The 18,750-nt window shown below is 35.6% G+C and overlaps 1 protein-coding gene across 1 annotated transcript in view; it reads left to right on the forward strand.

Moving 5' to 3' along the window:
• Window positions 1-18,750, forward strand: part of LOC131433986 (sodium channel protein Nach-like) — a 342,869-nt gene that overhangs the window by 101,716 nt on the left and 222,403 nt on the right. The gene's annotated exons all lie outside the window — the stretch shown is intronic.

The following is an 18,750-nucleotide window of genomic DNA, read 5'->3' on the forward strand; positions in this document are numbered from 1 at the left end:
AAAGGGTCATTTTGCCGAAAGGGTAATTTCGCCGAAAGGGTCATATCTCCTGCATGTTATGTCTCCTGTATAACTGATGTGGCGCAGCCACATAACCGAAGCCAAAGCTGCCGAGCCGACGCCAGCTGAGTCGGCCGCCGACCCGCCGTCGGAAGCGGCGGCCTCTTGCATACAAACCTGTAACCCCCTCGTTTGCCCGGTCTACTCAAAGCTAGGTTTCTTTGCTTTAGTTAGGTCCGAACGAGGTCGGACAGCACATGAACCAAAACGATGTGGCGTAGCCGCATTAGATATTTTTTCATTTTCACTTAATAAACGGAAAATACCACCTAAATTTGCCTGGTAGATACACCTATGCAGTTGCTTTGATGCTTACTAGCTAATAGTCATCAAGTTTTCTTGGGAACTACTTTCTGAGGTTCATGAATCAATCTTTATTCAAGAGTACAACAATCAATCATTATTCAAGAAGTACAATGGTAGGTCAACAAAACGGGCGTTAACGCTATCATCTTTCGTTTGTCTTTAATTTAAATCAATTCTAATTACGATTTCAAGACGATTTCAGGATTCGGCGAAATGACCCTTTCGGCGAAATGGCTTTCGGCGAAATGGCATTCGGCGAAGTGACCCATTCGGCGAAATAACCCTTTCGGCGAAATAACCCTTTCGGCGAAATGGCTTTCGGCGAAACGGCTTTCGGCGAAATGACCCTGATCCGTATGTTAGGCTTTATTAAACGTTTCAGTCATAATTTTCAGAACCCTTACACAATAAAATTAATATACAACTTACGTTAGGCCAATTTTGGAATACTGCAGCATAGTATGGAACTCATGTACCTCCGTACACGTAGAACGCATCGAATCTGTCCTAAAACAATTTGTACTGTATGCGCTTCGTAGACAAAACTGGACTACATTTCCTCTTCCATCATATAAAGCGCGTTGTATGCTCATAAACTTACAAATACTCGAAGAACGCCGCAAAGCTACAATGCTTTATTTTATCAACGACATTATTTCTCAACGAGTACAATCTGAATCATTGCTTTCACAACTAAAATTTTATGCTTCTAGTCGCCACCTCAGAAGTCGTCAAATATTCTTGGAAAAAATAACAAAACAAATTATGCCAAAAATAACCCTGTTAACAAATGAAAGAAAAATAAAAACCAAATCGTAAAATTAATGTATAGCATATAAGAAACCATTGTAACTTTTTTTTGTCTGTGGTCTACATTTGTTTGACAAATAAATAAATGAATAAATATAATATATCTGAAACTGAAACAAACGAATCCCCAGCAAGCCGTTTTAGTTTTATTCATTCGAACAGTTCTACTGTCACATGAAAACCTGATATACGCTGCCGTTCTTTTTTCTATATTCGAAACACAGATAACAGTTCGGCAGAAAAGTTCGTATCGTTTAATAGAAACACACATTTTTTTGCCAAAATTCGTTTTTATTATTAAACATAATTTCCATCAGAGGCGATACAGCGATTATAGCGATCTTCCAACTTTTCGATACCATTTTTGTAGTACGATTTGTCCTTTGCCTCAAAATAGGCCTCAGTTTCAGCGATTACCTCTTCATTGCTTCTAAATTTTTTACCAGCGAGCATTCTCTTGAGGTCTGTGAGCAGGAAAAAGTCACTGGGGGCCAAATCTAGAGAATACGGTGGATAAGGGAGCAATTCGAAGCCCAATTCGTTCAATTTCAGCATGGTTTTCATCGACTTGTGACACGGTGCATTGTCTTGATGAAACAAAACTTTTTTCTTCTTCAAATGAAACCGTTTTTTTAAAATTTCGTCCTTCAAACGCTCTAATTACGCTATATAATAGTCACTGTTGATGGTTTTTCCCTTTTCAAGGTAGTCGATGAAAATTATACCATGCGAATCCCAAAATACAGACGCCATAACCTTACCGGACGATTGTTGAATCTTTCCACGCTTTGGGTTCGGTTCATCGCGTGCAGTCCACTCAGCTGACTGTCGATTGGACTCCGGAGTGAAGTAATGAAGCCATGTTTCGTCCATTGTTATATATCGACGAAAAAAATCGGTTTTATTTCGATATAACAGCTCCAAACACTGCACAGAATCATCAATTCGTTGTTGTTTTTGAGCGATTGTGAGCTCACGCGGCACCCATTTTGCACAAAGCTTTCTCATAAACAAATATTCGTGAATAATATGTCCAACACGTTCCTTTTATATCTTTAGGGTGTCAGCTATCTCGATCAACTTCACTTTACGGTCATTGAAAATCATTTTGTGGATTTTTTTCACTTTTTCATCGGTAACAGCCTCTTTTGGACGTCCACTGCGTTCATCGTCTTCGGTGCTCATATGACCAGTACGAAATTTTGCAAACCACTTACGAATTGTTGCTTCGCCCGGTGCAGAGTCTGGATAACACTCATCAAGCCATTTTTTGGTATCGGTGGCACTTTTTTTCATCAAAAAGTAGTGTTTCATCAACACACGAAATTCCTTTTTTTCCATTTTTTCACAATAACAAAAGTAGCTTCACTCAAAATGCAATATCTCACAAACTAATAATCAGACAGCTGTCAAATTTATACACGTATCTTTTGAAGGTTGGTACTAACTGAAAATGGTATGGATTTAATTCTAGTGGCGCCCTCCCATAGAAACGATACGAACTTTTCAGCCGATCTGTTAAAACGCTTCTGGGGCTGCCAGTTTATTTTGTTATAATTTCTAGCTTTATATTTCAAAACTGACATAAATTATGCATCTAGAACTAGAACAGTCTTGAACAGGCCCTAAACTATCAAAGTTAGGATTCGATCAGTGGCGCGACATGTGTGGACAAGTTAAGTCCGTATTTGAGCGAGTTGCTCTGTGGTACGCTCCGCGCATGCGGGTCGTGATTGAAAAATTCACTGCTCCGAAAGTGTTATTCTCTCCGCTCTGAAACTTTACCATTATTAAGTTAAACCCCTAAGACTTATTGTTTCAACTAAAAAGTCCTTAGATTGAAATACTTTTATTTGTTCATTAATTTTTATTTTATTTTTTCATTAAATATACTGAACGGTAGTTTCATGGAGTCACTTATTTGAAAGCTAAGGAAATGACGCACATTTCTTGTCCTGTACTAATTTTTGTATTTTCATCCGAATTTACAGTATAGGCTATTGAAAAAAGGCGCTTTTGTCGTGAATACAAATTACTTTACTATGGGGCGGCTTTTCAAAATTCAACATAATTTTTGCTACATGCCATCGGAAATATGATCATAATTTTATGATAAAATTTTCAGTTGAATGACATATTCTCAAATAATTCAAAATTAAACTTTTCGTAAATGTTTGATATAAACGAGTATCAAAGAGGATAATTAATAAGGTGCGTTTGCCTATCTCGTATTTTGAAAGCTCATAGCTCAGTGATCTGTGGAAGGGTTTATATAATCTAACCACCAATAGAATCGAAACTTGAACGTGTATTACAATAACATTGAAGTTTTTCAATAGTACACTATTGAAAAACCTGTCTGATTTGACCCATGACAGCACCAGAAAATCAGAACGCGAGATATCTGCTTCTGTACAAGAGCATCCATATAAAAGTTGAGTAGTTCATTTTTCCTACGATTCGTCATCTAACACTCGATTTGAATAGACGAATAACCTGCTACGACTTATTTCGATTTTGTTTTATCTTTTATTCGCAGCTACCTAAATATCCGCTGACAATTCAAGGCACTTTTTAGAACCACAGATTATCATTAAGAGCTAATTGAACTTTCAAAATTTCCTACCAAAAGATTCATCAAGATGGAAGTTAAAATAGTTAAAATGCGAAATATTTCAAATGAAATATTTCTTATATCTAACGAAAATAGTTTGTAAGTTTTGCTACATGCCATCGGAGATATGATCGCAATTTTATGATAAAATTCTCAGTTGCATGGAATTATCTCAAATAATTCAAAATCAAACTTCAATGTTTGCTATCAACGAATATCGAAGAGGAAATCACGTGATGCGTGTTTGCCTTTCTCGTATTTTGAAAGCTCGTAGCTCAATGATCTACAGAAGTATTTATATAATCTAACTACCAATCGATTCTTAATTTTTCAACTCAAACGTGTATAGCAACAGCATTGAAGTATTTCAATAGTACACTATTGAAAAATCTGTTTCATTTGGCCCATGTCAGCACCAGCCAATCAGAACGCATTCTGAGGAAGAGAACAAAATATCTGCTGCTGTACAACAAATCGCTCGAGAAAAATTTTCCGAACAGTGCTAAATATCGTAGTGAATTCCACAATTTTATCCTTCTGAAAGGCAGGAATGAGTCCCGTACAGCATCCTGATAGTTTCTCTCAATGAAATATGCAAATCCGAAATGAAATAATCGACATCAAAATACTATAAGTGACTATTTGTGTAGCTGTTGGAACCGCCCATTTGAAAAAAAGCTACAAACGAAATCACGTAGAAAGAAATCTCTTAAGTAAAACTGATTCAGTTTGGCATCATCCGCACTGCAAGCGGATATGTCGCGGTTCGTTCAGAAAACCAGTTTCACTTCAAACAATAGCTGCTGGTCGTTTGCGTTGGAGCAAAATACAACGAAAAGTGAACAACCTTGGGAAACATTAAAAATGTTTCCTAAAGAACTATCAGAATTACTTATCTGTTAAAGTGAACAAATTGGAAGTGAAATAATCAGTTTAGTGTAGATCTACAGTCTAATAGATTCTAATTAGAAGAATTTCGAATTTTTTTCTCCGTTATTTTTTGTATTGAAAAATTATTTCGCTGTTGATAGCAATTTTATATTCTCGTAAAAATACGCCGATGATAGTTGTGGTAGATTTAATCGTAGATGCTTCAAAACAAGATAATATAAAATTCATTGATTTCATGAGCAAGTATGTCAAGTTGTGATGTGATGTGATGTGAAGTGAAGCCACCATCAGTTCAAGGACTTGCCAGTGGATGCGGGTAGACTTACAGTAGCCCCGATATGACTCATCCACTCACCTTCTTACTATAGCTGTTACCGAAAAGCGAACAAAAAGGGTTGGGCGGATACGTAAGTAGAGTCACTTACTCGTATTCCGCGGGAATAAAAGATGCTCTTCCAACCATAATATCCAGTGCATGGATGAAGCATATCGCTATACATGCTTGAACCCGCCTGATGGTTTGTTTGAGAAGGGCGCGTCAGACTCATTTCAAACCTTCAGAAGGAAACAAGTTTCCTTCAAGTGACTTGGGCTGGCTATCCACAATCCCTCGTCCAGTCATCAATTCGTCCGATGCCCTGATGCTCCCTCCCCTTTACGCCTCCGTGCAGAATGTTTTATATTGATGAATACAATGAAACAGGCGCGTATACAGGGGGGTGTTTTAGGGGTTCAAACCCCCTCCGAAACTCAAAAAAGTATGATATTATGTAAACTCTTTTTTTCAAATAAATAAAAAAAAAATGAATAATTTTCAACAAACGACTCCACAATAAAAAAATTTCAAATAATTATATAAAAAGTTCCATTTGTATGGAAATTGATCAACATGTTCTGAAACACCCCCCGAAATTTTTTTCTGGGTACGCGCCTGCAATGAAACATAGTGTAATGAAATTAATATAACATAAAATGATATAATAGATTACAAAACAATATAATATAACATAATATAATATAATATATTTTAATTTAATATAATATAATACAATGATATAAAATAACAGTTAATGTAGTGTCAGTTATGCTCTTATCTTCGCAATACTGCAGGAAGTAGAATATTTCTCTTCTAATAATAATAATAATATCCACATCTATAAAAATAATATATGTTATTATTATTGATGACAAATTAATAATAATAACAATAAATATAATAATGAAAATAACAATAAAAAACAATATAACATAGTACAATGAATTATATAACAAATAATAGAATAAATAAAATGATATGTTGCGATATGCTATGATATTATATTACTTGAATTTATATGTCATTTCCCATCCTCTCCTTCAACGCATTCCATCGACCATCTGTCACCACAGACACACGTGTAGGCATAAAGCTCAGCTTGTGACGACCTCGATATTTAGTTGAAAGTTACTTTAAAAATGATAACTTATAAGGAAAACAAATTTATATTTTGCGCAGAGGTACGTAGTACTACTAATAATAAACCCTATAATATAATATAATATAATACAACATAATGCAATACAATATAACACAATACAATAGAATACAATATAATATAATATTATATAATATAATAAAATATAATACAATATAATACAATATAATATGATATAATGCAATGCAGTATAATACCATACAACATAGTATATAATAACATAAAATAGTGTAAGACGATAATATATGAAATAATATGCTATGATACAATATAACAGGTAATATCGCAGTGTAAGTTACTCTCTTCTAATAAAAATAATAATAATAATACATGATGTAATAAACAACACAATTATATGTTGTAATATACTATGATAAATACTGCACTTTAGGATGGGCTTCAACCTACAAGCCATTTCGCACCCTCTCATTCTGCTACTAACGCAGAAGGCGATAGCACCCAGTCGACGCCGTTCTATTGACCAAACGCTCATAGACGCTCGGGGAGACATGAGATAGGGACTTGTGAGGACTTAGTTATCTCACCATTTGACGACCTCATGAGCAAGTATGTCAAGTTGGACATAAAATCTCTTTCACAAACTACTACGCTTGGAGGCTCATGTATGAATCTTGTATTTGCTAAAAATATCAATGAATAAAACCGTAGATATATTTCATACTTTTCATATCAAAGGATTATTGTATCATTGATCAATCCAACGAATTAATGTTTTCTTCATTGGAAGATTACAATCGATTGAAAACGCTATAGCTACGCCTACAGACAACAGGTCAGGTTGAAAATAGATGTCAGTCAGCCAGCGGCATCCATCGGAATTCGAATTCAACTCGTCACTCCCCAAAGCGAACGCTTTCATAAAAGGTTCTTTTCAGAACCACCATTATTTAATTAAAAACCACTATAAAAACTACAAGGATCAGCCCATGGGGTTGTTAGAGCCATTGATGTGGAACAAGGGAACCAAAATTTCCAATAATCGACATTTTCAATTAATCGTTACACTTTTGAATCCGCAAATGCACGAGAGTCTGCTTAGATTGATCTTTATTAGGAACCAATACCGAACACGCAAACCCAGAATATAGACTCTATTTGTCGTGATTTGTATTTGTTTTGTAGCCGACGAAATTACATCAATAGCCCAAATGTATGCAATTATATGTTTGTACATACTTGCGATACAGATATCGATATTAAAGCTTCTCTTCGCCAAGCTTGTGTTCAAGTTTTGTATGCAAGCAGTTGTTTTTATATCGTTTCTCTGCCATTAGTACCGATTTTGGTTGTAGCGATAAACTTTTTTTCATTAGCAATCGAGTTCATCTTATATAAATAAGAAATTAATCTTATGCACTCAAAATTTACCCTGGGGTAGTTGTCAATTTCTTAGGCGAAACGACATAACATGGCATTTTATCCGAGCTTGCATGACACAAGATCAGAGCATAGCAATTAAAGCTTCAAATCGTTTTATGGCACTTTTCGTTTTGCTGTCTAGCAACAACCTACCTCTAGCAAGCTACGTGTAGGACTGAAACGTTAGCTATAATTTTGCTTATATTTATAACATCGCGTGCTTCTAACAGCTTCGCTTTTGCATCGATTGACCAATCAGAGCGCTGCTTTCCTTTTGATATATCGCTTACTCCTTCAAAATCGTCGACTATGGCAGGGAAATCCGGTATGCCGGAGATTTTTCACAGACAAAATAGGACACTGCTAGCTATCAATCAACATTTCAATGATATATAATTAAAAATACATGGCTATGAACATTCAAATCAATACGTAGAAATATTTCCAATCAAATGGTGACATGATATTAATAATTGATACAAAATTGACTGGGCTGTAATTGTTCAAAACCTGACCACATTTCTACGTGTATTTATTCTTGTTGCACGCCTATATAGAAAACAAAAATGTGTTCCACATTAAAACTGATGTAACTTATCCATACTTTAGTGTAGGTGCATCGTTTCAAATTCTAAGAAGTGCTTGTACAACTCACACAATCGATCGTCTAACTGATATTCGGAAGCGTGTCAGTTTTATTTGTATTCACGACATCCAGTTGTGTCTCTGACATTATATATATATATATATATATATATATATATATATATATATATATATATATATATATATATATATATATATATATATATATATATATATATATATATATATATATATATATATATATATATATATATATATATATATATATATATATATATATATATATATATGAATATGACTGTTCTAGCAATACCACTGTAGGCAAGAGAAAAAGTTCGTTCACTAGTTGACGGATTGTGCGTAATGGAGTCTGATAAATAATATTGGTCTTTGTGAATCAATGTAAAGATTGTGCTGTAGAAGCGCTAAGGTCAAATTAAGAGATTTTCTTTGCATTTAGATTTCGAATGATTTAGATTATACACTAACGCACATAATAAGTGGCAATTTTCAAGTTGGATTTATATTCTGAGAAGAATGTTCAAATTGGTAAGATCAATATCTACTTAAAATGTGAGCGTCGCCTCTCCAAGCCACCAAAAGTTCTTTAGTCCCAAAAAATATTCACTTTACTAGAGCTCTAAAGTACGCGTGGCACTTTTTGGCAACTTGAACGATGCTGCTTTTGGCAACTTGAACGATCAAGGAACTGCTTCAAAGTTAGTTCTGTTGCATCGGGTGAAGATTCAAGTATAGGTAATTCCTTAAAAACGAACTGTTCAGAATGCTCTGTATGCAACTTAAGCCAAATCTTTTTTTTTTACAAACTTTTGGTCACTTGGGCTAAGTACAAATTGTAAATATATCCTACTTCACCGAATGAACAGCTCTAGAAGAGAAATACTTCAACATTGTGTTAAGTTTATCAATACAAAATGCTGGTTAAGGAACTTTTTTATCTATTACCGGAAGCAAGAATCACATCTGGGAGAGAAAACGTCTATTATGTCGAAGCCATTAGAGAGGGCTCTCTGTTCAGTGCTTTGACTCAAAGGATGGGATGAAAATCTGACAAATATTTCAAATTTTCACATTAATTTTTGGTAATGATTCTTTTTTGGGATAAAGCAAATGTTTATCGAATTCCGTTGATTGTAGGTTAAGTAATTAGAAAAATATTGGAGAGAAGCGTTAAGCATTTAGTCGTTTGACAATTCTGCTCTCCGAAAACATAAATTCGAACAAATAATTTTTGAGTGAGACGAAGTTTGACGGGTCAGCTAGTACTCATTAAAAAGAAACTATTGGTGTTTCACAGGAATTGATATACAATCATCAAAACACGTGCATTAAAAAGCGCTTGAAAATTTTAAGCATACAAAGACATGTTTCACATGTTCTATTTATAAAAACATAAAAGATCAATTCTACAATATGTAGTATAACCATTCAAAGATGGCTTTTATCGTATCGAAGAAGGCTCACTAGCAACTTTTCACACTATTCAATCAGTGTCATCAAAGAGAGACGGATACCATCGCAGCAACAAAAAACCGGCATGGTTCATTTACCATAGAATAGACACAAGTGCGAGAGCGAATTTCTCTCGATGACCTGTCTGAGAATCGAAGGTTAGCTCGCTGCTGTGGGGATTCTCTCTGAAGCAACAAACGGTCGCTTATTCTCGTCTCGCGATCCGATTCTGTATGAGCAGTAGATAATTGAGAAAGAATCAGTTTACTATTACCGCTTATTCTAACTATGTGCATATAACCTTTGTATAAGTTGTGACAATGAAAATATATGTGAATACTCCACACAAGGGTTTTGAAATATTGCAACCTAGTATGAGAATCATCAAGTCGAATCATCGATTCGATTTTCTGCGATAATTGTCAACTTGCGATTCTTTCTTGGTAAATTCCACACAGCAGTAATCATTATCAGACTGTAATTTTTTTTAAGGGCCGTGAAATACTCAGAGTATGAAGTGGAGCGAAGAAATGTAGAAAAATTCTCAAACGGTTCATGTATTGAGAAACACGAGTTCTGGTAGCATCTTCTACCGGATTGAAAATGTTGTATACAATATAGATAAATATCGAGCAGCTTCTGTCAAATTTTCGGCAATCACCAACACTGTAACTTTATTTATATGCAAAATATTTTGTAGTGAGTACGATTTACTTTACTATGGGGCGCCTTTTCAAAATTTACCCCCCTGAGAGGGTGATAAGTTTTTGAACGTGAATATCTAACGTATCTAACGAATCAACACAATTTTTGCAAACACCATCGGAAACATGATTACAATTTTATGATAAAACTTTCAGTTGTGTGACTTAATCTCAAATAGTTCAAAATTGAACCTTTCTGTAATTTTTGCTATCAAAGAGTATCAAAGAGGAAAACACATGAAGCTTGTTTGCCTTTCTCGCATTTTGAAAGCTCATACCTCAGTGATCTGCGGAAGGATTAATATAATCTTAGTATCATCAGATTCGAATTTTTTCAACTTGAACTTATATTACAACATTAATATTTCACAATAGTACACTATTGAAAAACCTGTCTGATTTGATCCATTTCAGTATCAGCCAATCAGAACGTGTTCTGAGGAATAGAACAAAATATGTGCTGCTCCAGCGATTTAAAAGGTGATATTGACTATTTTCTATCATTTTGTGAGCAACTGTTACAAAAGGAAGACACACACGAGAGTAACATCGGGCCGGCCACACAGCAAAACCACACCAGAAGCCTGGCAGCTGAAGTCATCATTTTACATACATCAAAACCACATGAAGTCATCAGTGTACACGCAAAGAACCATCTCGGATCTAGATGCAGATCCTGTTGGTCGTGACAATTCAAAGCACTTTTCAGTGATACAGATCATCATAAAGAATTAATTGAATTTTCTCTTTCGTACCAGAAGCATCAGATTTCTCAAAATAGAAGTATACAAAGTTTGTACCGTCACTGACACATTCAATTACGAATACAGAACACATCTCTATACTAATTTGGGTGTAGTTTGGAAATATGCCGTGAGAAACAAACGAAACGTTCAAACAAACGAAATGTTCAAACGACATGTTCAATATCGCGATAACCTTCGCCACAAGCACAATGATTAGTTTCGGAAAGTCCAATTCGAAGGAGATGTGCATCTAACGTGTAGTGATTGGACATGAGTCTGGACATCACACGAATGAAATCCCTACTCACATCCAGTGCCCAGAACCATGCCTTAGTCGATATTTTAGGAATAATTGAGTGCATCCACCGACCCAGATCATCTTTATCCCAAGAAGCTTGCCAGCTGGCAAGTGTTCTTTGGCGAGACGCGCTATAGAACTCGTTTTAAGCCATCGATCTCTTATAACCCTCAATAGCACCACGTTTGGGTAAAATATCGGCTTTTTTATTGCCTGGAATGGAGCAAACCCAAACTATTGTGATTTGATAATTATTGTTCAATATGTCGTTCAGGCACTGTTTTATTCTGCCCAAGAAAAACGTTTCATTTTTGCCAGCAGCGTTTGAACGAATGGCTTCAATTGCACTCAGACTATCTGTGAAGAGAAAATAATGGTTTCGAGATAATGTGACGATTACACTCAAACTATAATAAACTGCTGCTAACTCTGCTATATAAACAGATGCAGGTTCTTGAAACCTAAATGAAGCCGAAACTTTATTGTTGAATATACCAAACCCAGTAACCTTTTCAATTCGTGATCCGTCCGTGTAAAATATTTTCTCAGAGTAAATATGCCTGAACTTACTTGATAATATTTTTGGGATTTCCATCGAGCATAGGTGTTCCAGGATTCCACGCGCTTCGCGCTGCATGGATGTGTCGAAAAATAGAGTTGAGTCAGGGACATTTAAAAGGGTGTCACGGATACGAATATATCTTGAAGGGTTGATTTCCTGTGGCATATGGTTAAAATATACTGTCATGAATCTTGTATGAGATTGAAGCTCAACTAGCCTTTCGAAGTTATTAATAACTAGGGGATTGAGTACCTCACATTTTATTAGCAGTCGCGACGAAAGCTCCCGAAAACGACCCTTCAATGGAAGAACTCCCGCCAGAACTTCAAGACTCATTGTATGTGTCGAGTTCATGCAGCCTAAAGTAATTCGCAAACAACGATACTGAATTCGCTCCAGTTGGATAATATGAGAGTTTGCAGCGGAACGAAAGCAAACGCATTCATATTCCATCACTGAAAGTATCGTTGTCTGATACAATTTTATTAGATCTTCCGGATGAGCACCCCACCAAGATCCTGTTATTGTTCGAATGAAGCTGAAGCTGCGCGGGATCATGCTTTCTTGAAAAGACGACCAGCTCTGTTTTCTCCGCAGAGAACTCGATACCCAGATGAACAGCCAAAACGGACAAGTTATCTAAGGTATCTTGCAATGGTTTTTGCAGATCAATAGCTTTGGGTCCAGTAACTGAAACCACGCCATCATCTGCTAATTGTCATGCTACCCATATTTAATACCGTCATGCTAAAATTGTCGCAAATATTATACATTAAGGATGATCTGCTATCATTGTAAACTGAACTCCACATCATTCCGTGTGAATTGAAATCTCCCAGAATCAATCGTGGATCAGGGAGGGCTTCGACCATTTCATTAAGCTGCCGTTGTCCAACTTGAGCTCTTGGAGGAATATATACCGAAGCAATGCAAATGTCCTTTCCTTTAATGTTTATTTGACAAGCAACAACTTCTACACTAGAAGTCGAAGGAATGTTTAATCTATAAAAGTAATAACATTTCTTAATTCCTAAAAGCACTCCACCATACGGAGAGTCTCTATCGAGATGTATTATGTTAAAGTCATTAAAATTTAAGGCTATGTTTGATGCAAGCCATGTTTCGCACAAAGCAAATACATCACATTTTTGACCTTGCAACAAAACTTTAAATGAATCAAGTTTTGGCATGATGCTTCGACAATTCCACTGCAGGACAGTGATTGAATCATTTGCGGCGGATGAGAAAACTATCCATCAAATGACACAAAACCTGAAAGAACTGGCCATTGAGCTGATAACTGTTTCAAAAATGTTCTAGCTATTGGAAGGAATGCCGTTATGATGGTCTTCAGAGGTTCAGAAATATTGAATGCTGCGAAAATCCATTCTACAATTTCCGAAAACTTCAGTAATCCTGATGGTGGCTGTGAAACGAGCCCACTGGATTATTGTACTAGTTCATGGATTGGTTTGTGAATTTGACAAACCAGGAGGTACAGTTTTTGGTTTTAAATTTGGCTTTTTAGATTTAACACGGGAATATTTTTTTGAAGGTGTAATTTTAGGTATTTAGTTTCGTAATCTCCTCTTAACAGACCCTTGAGGAGTGACAAACGAGGTATATTCACTATTTCCGCCAGAGTCAGATTCCTCTGGATCCGCAAGATTTGAAAAATCGTTTTCGGTTTCCAAAGGTGAGACATAAATGATCGTTTAAAGCATTTCTGCATATGTGCGCTTAGACTGTGATTTTAAAGAAAACTTCATTTTGTCTTTACGCAACTTAAATGCAGCGCATATTGAAAGATCATCATGAGGACTCTCCCCACAATAAACACATTTTTCAATATCTTTATCGCAAAGATTATCCTTATGAGACCCTTGACATTTTATGCATTTAGAATTGTTACTACAATAAGTAGCTGTATGTCCGAATTTTTTACAGTTCGTGCAATCCATGACATGCGGTGCGAAAAGATGAACAGGAAGACGAATTTTATCGATATAGACATGGCTAGGCAACGCAGATCCGGCAAATGTTACTCAAAACGAATCTGAGGGCCGATAAGACTTAATTCCATCGTCAATAGATGCTGAGTACAATTGCTTGCACTCGAGTATCTTAACTCTCTCAAGCATGGAGTTTTTAAAACGACCAACTCCATTTTTAAGTAAATCATCGGCTGTCAGACTTGCTTCAGTCACAACACCGTCAATTTCCACCTCCTTCGATGGAATGTATACTTTATATTCAACAGCAAATAATTTACAGGTTACAATATTGTTAGCCTATTTCAAATTGTCAACAACACCTCGAATTTTATCTCTATTAACTTTAGAGATTTCTACAACTTTTGAAAATGTGATGTCAATTCCTTTGTAATTCGCATCAAATTTAATTTCTTTTCTTTTTTTCGAAAATAGACTATCCATGGCCCAGTGGTTACCTCTGGATAAAGTTTAGCCCTTGGAGAATTTACGATTTTACTAGTATCCGGATGATCTTCCATGAGATCATCCATTACATTAACTGTTTTTTTTTGTAAATTAATAATATCAAAATGAAAACGAAATAAAAATGAAAACTTATGTATAGTAAAATTTCAGTTATAAGAGAAATAAAAAAATTAAATTAAATTAAATCTACCTTGTTGCTGTTGTCTCTGTTCCTCTATCGTAAAGAACGACGTGAAGCTCATCCAACGATTTCCAATTGGTAGTCTTCTGCTGTTTTCAATTGGCAGTCTTCTGTCGTTTTCTGCTATCTCATTTGCTCTGCAGTCGTTGTGGTCACCACTGAACTTGATGTGCTGCCTGTACCTGGTCCCAGGTACAGTGCTATTGCTCTTGGTGGCGATCAAATGTGATTCTTGCAGTGCTACACTCACAATATATGTCGTCTCTTTCGATCCTACGCAGCGTACAAATTCTGGTACCTAGTAGATCAGCACTGTGTTGTTTAAGGACCTGTGTGCCTTTGCACCCCTTCGTCTTCGCACCTTTATGCGATGGCACCTCTGTGACTCGTCACTTCTATGCGCTCGGACCTCTGTGTCTATACACTTCTGCGCGTATGAACGGGATGGCCTTCGTTGCTAGCTTTCCATTCGGGAAACGCCCCGAATATTACCTTGGGTATTAAACCAGCAGTTTTAACTACCTGCAACTGTTAACTCACGTGCAGTATAATCGAAACACAACCTCTTTGCTTGAATGTTTTTTACTGAATGCATATTTCTTCTTGTATCAAAAGAATCAAAATAATTTTTGCAACCATGCCATCGGAAATATGATTACAATTTTATGATAAAACTTTCAGTTGTGTGACGTATAGTTCAAAATTAAACCTTTCTGAAAATTTTGGTATCAACGGGTATCAAAGAGGAAACACATGACGCTTGCTTGCCTTTGTTGAATTTTGAAGGCTCATAGTTCAGTGATCTGTGGAAGGATTTATATAATCTGAGTACCAATAGATTCGAAATTTTTCAACTCGAACGTATATTACAACAACATTGAAGTTCTTCAATAGTACACAATTGAATAACCTGTCTGATTTGATCCATTTCAGCACCAGCCAATCAGAACGTGTTCTGAAAGGAGAACAAAATATTTGCTGCTAATCAAATCAAATCATTTTGTGAGCAACGATTACAAAAAAAAGACACACGAGAGTAACATCGGGCGGCCTCACAGTGAAACCACACCAGAAGACTGCCAGCTGAAGTCATCAGTGTACACGCAAAGAACCATCTCAGATCTAGATGCAGATCGGGACAATTCAAAGCACTTTTCAGTGCTACAGATCATCATAAAGAATTAATTGTATTATCTCTTTCTTACCAAACGCATAAGATTTATCAAAATGGAAGTAGACAAAGTTTGCACCGTCACTAACAGATTCAATTACAACTCGCGCAATGCGAAAATAAAAGTAATGATGTCGAACACATCTTTATACTAGTATGGATGTCGTTTGGAAATATGCCGTGTGAAACTGGGTTGCCACGTAGACAGATTAATCTGTATTTTGTCTTACTTTACTATCGGACGCCTTTTAAAAATTAGCCATATGGAAGAATGGGCAGAACTTAATCGTGAATATCTCGACTTGTATTAATGGCAGCAACATAATTCTTTCACTATTTTATCAAAAATATGATCAGGAACTTGAGACAATATTTTGAACAGTGTGAGATAACCACAAACAACTCAAAAATTAGGTTTTCTGAAAATTTTAAAACAACGCGGAAAACTCTTTACTTTTGTTTGGGTTTTTCGTGCAAGGACGACGATTTTGAGGTAGTCAGGCACATATCTTCAACTGAACGTTATAAAAGGGGAACCGTGGTCGAAAATCGATCATTTCTTGTGCGTTGGATGGAAGCTGACGTCGGGGCGAGAAGACGTATTCAAACAGCGGCATCAGAGAGCGCACCTTCTGCGTGGTTAAAAATCTCAAACGCACAGGTCGTAGTTCTCATTTACCTCCCGGCCGTCAAGGCGAGAAGATGCATTAAACCAGTTTCGCATCATTTGGCACTGCGAGCGAATGTGTCGGTTTGTACGCAAAGCTAGTTTCAATTCAAGCAAGAACGATTGCATCAGCAGCTGGTCGATTGCATTGGAAAAAAAAAACAAGAAACGAAAAGTGGACAACTTTATATAAAAACAGCCGTTCGAAATGTTCTATAAAGAACTATTAAGATTACTTCTTTGCAAATCGAAGGTAGAAATCATCAGTTTAGTGAAAATCCAAAATAATTTAATTTGCTTCGTGCACTTTTTGCAGTGCAAAAATCGTTCGAGATAAATGTTCCGAACTGTGCTAAATATCGTAAACGGAAAGAAATCCGTTACTGCTGTTATGATTAGAAAATCATGAAACCAATCATTCTAACTTATCATGAAATCATGAGCAATAACTTCTCCCATGAAAATTAATCATGGTTCGAAAATGTGTTACTTGAAAAATGCATTTCTTTCAAAGCTGGTAACTCTAATTTTCTACCCGGATATCACTTTGAACCCTCTGCCTCAAGTGATGTGATACATTAATTGATTAATGGTAAAGCAAAAAGCAGACATTAAAAATGTTTACTTCATCCTGAAGCGTGTTATTTAATAATTGTGTTGTTTTACCCACCTGCTGATAGAGAATTAAACATAACATAAAAATAAAGATAATGAACCGAAAATTGACATCATAAGAGACTAAGCACGGCTACGCTTTTCATTTGACAAATATCAATGTTACATTTTGTTCGAATGTATTCTTACATATTTGATGTGATCGTTGTTGCTAGAATAATATTCCGAGAGCTAGCGTTTAATTCGATTGTGAACTTGGAACACGATCTAACGAAAATCAGAAAAATATTTTGTTCAACCACTTTGATTAATTTGTTTCGTAGATATAACAACACAAGCTGTATTGATGTGCCTAAATATTATGAATAAGACGAGTTTTTTGCAAGAATTTGACATAGAGTTTCTTTTTAAGAGGTTTGATTCACTCGTGTTTTTTCATGCAGTTTGTTTAAGTGTTCAAATTCTGAAACACAAAATAAAAACTGAAGTAATGAACGCAAGTAAATACGTTATCTCTTACTTCGTCGTTTTTCAAAAACAGATTATTTTCATTTTGAAAGAAGTTCGTCGTGCTTTTCACTGTATTTATATTGGAAAAATGACCATCGTTGCAAAAATCACACATAACGCCTGAATTTATGTTGCAAAAATTACCATCGTAGCAGAAATACGCCTGAAGTTATACCCAACAACTTCAAGTGCGTTACGTCTAAATTTCATAGAAATCAGTCCGAATGGTTCATGATTCGAGAAATTTTAATCATGGTGTATTATCATAACATGAAAATATATTATTTTCCCCAAATCATGACTCGTTTTGCTCATTTCAAGAATCGGAATTTTGCCCGTGTAGAGTTCCACAATTTGGACCTTCTAAAAGGCAGAAATGAATCATGAACAGCATCTTGATAGTTTCTTTCAATGAAATATGCAAATCCGAAAGGAGATAATCGACGTCAAAAATAGTTTAAAATTTTAGTAGTGAAAAGGGGGAAAGTTTCGCAATTCACACAATCGATCAACTATTAATTCGAATACGAAAGTGTAAAGAAATCGTGTCAGTTTTATTCGTATTCACGATATCCAGTTATGTCTCTGACATTACACACCCGTACTTTTTATTATAAAGAACTATACTGATTATTTCATAATATTTAATTGTGTTTCAGAATGTTTAATGTAACTAATTTGAACTTTAGTTTAGGTGCATCGTTTCAATTTTTAGTAGTGAAAAAGGTGAATGCTAGCATAATTCATACAATTGTTCAACTAACTGATATTTTAAAGTGTTAAGGAACATGCCAGTTGTTTTTGTATTCACGACCTCAAGTTACATCTCTGACATTACCTACCCGCTTTTTTAAAGATCCATGTTTGTGTTACGAGCAGTTGTATTGAAAATCAAATGTGAAACTTATTCATTAGAAATTATGTTTGCTGTGTTTTTGTAAATATCAATTCAATTCTTGTTTACATCACGTAGTAGTTTCCGCTTGCTTCACAATTGCTTTTTCGCTGATTTTATTGCTGCATTTATAATGGGACCGGTGCATGAGTTTCTGCATCAGTTGCATAATCGTTGTGAATAAATATTCGTAACTGCAGAAGAACTTGAAGATATGTTGCACAACACAGAAAAAGTACGCTTTTTTGAAGACACAACAGTTACCAGAATAGTAATATCAACTAATTTGATAAATTGCACAATCAGTAGGAAAATACAGAACAACAG

The sequence above is a fragment of the Malaya genurostris genome, chromosome 3, assembly GCF_030247185.1.
Source record: "Malaya genurostris strain Urasoe2022 chromosome 3, Malgen_1.1, whole genome shotgun sequence".
Lineage (NCBI taxonomy): Eukaryota > Metazoa > Arthropoda > Insecta > Diptera > Culicidae > Malaya > Malaya genurostris.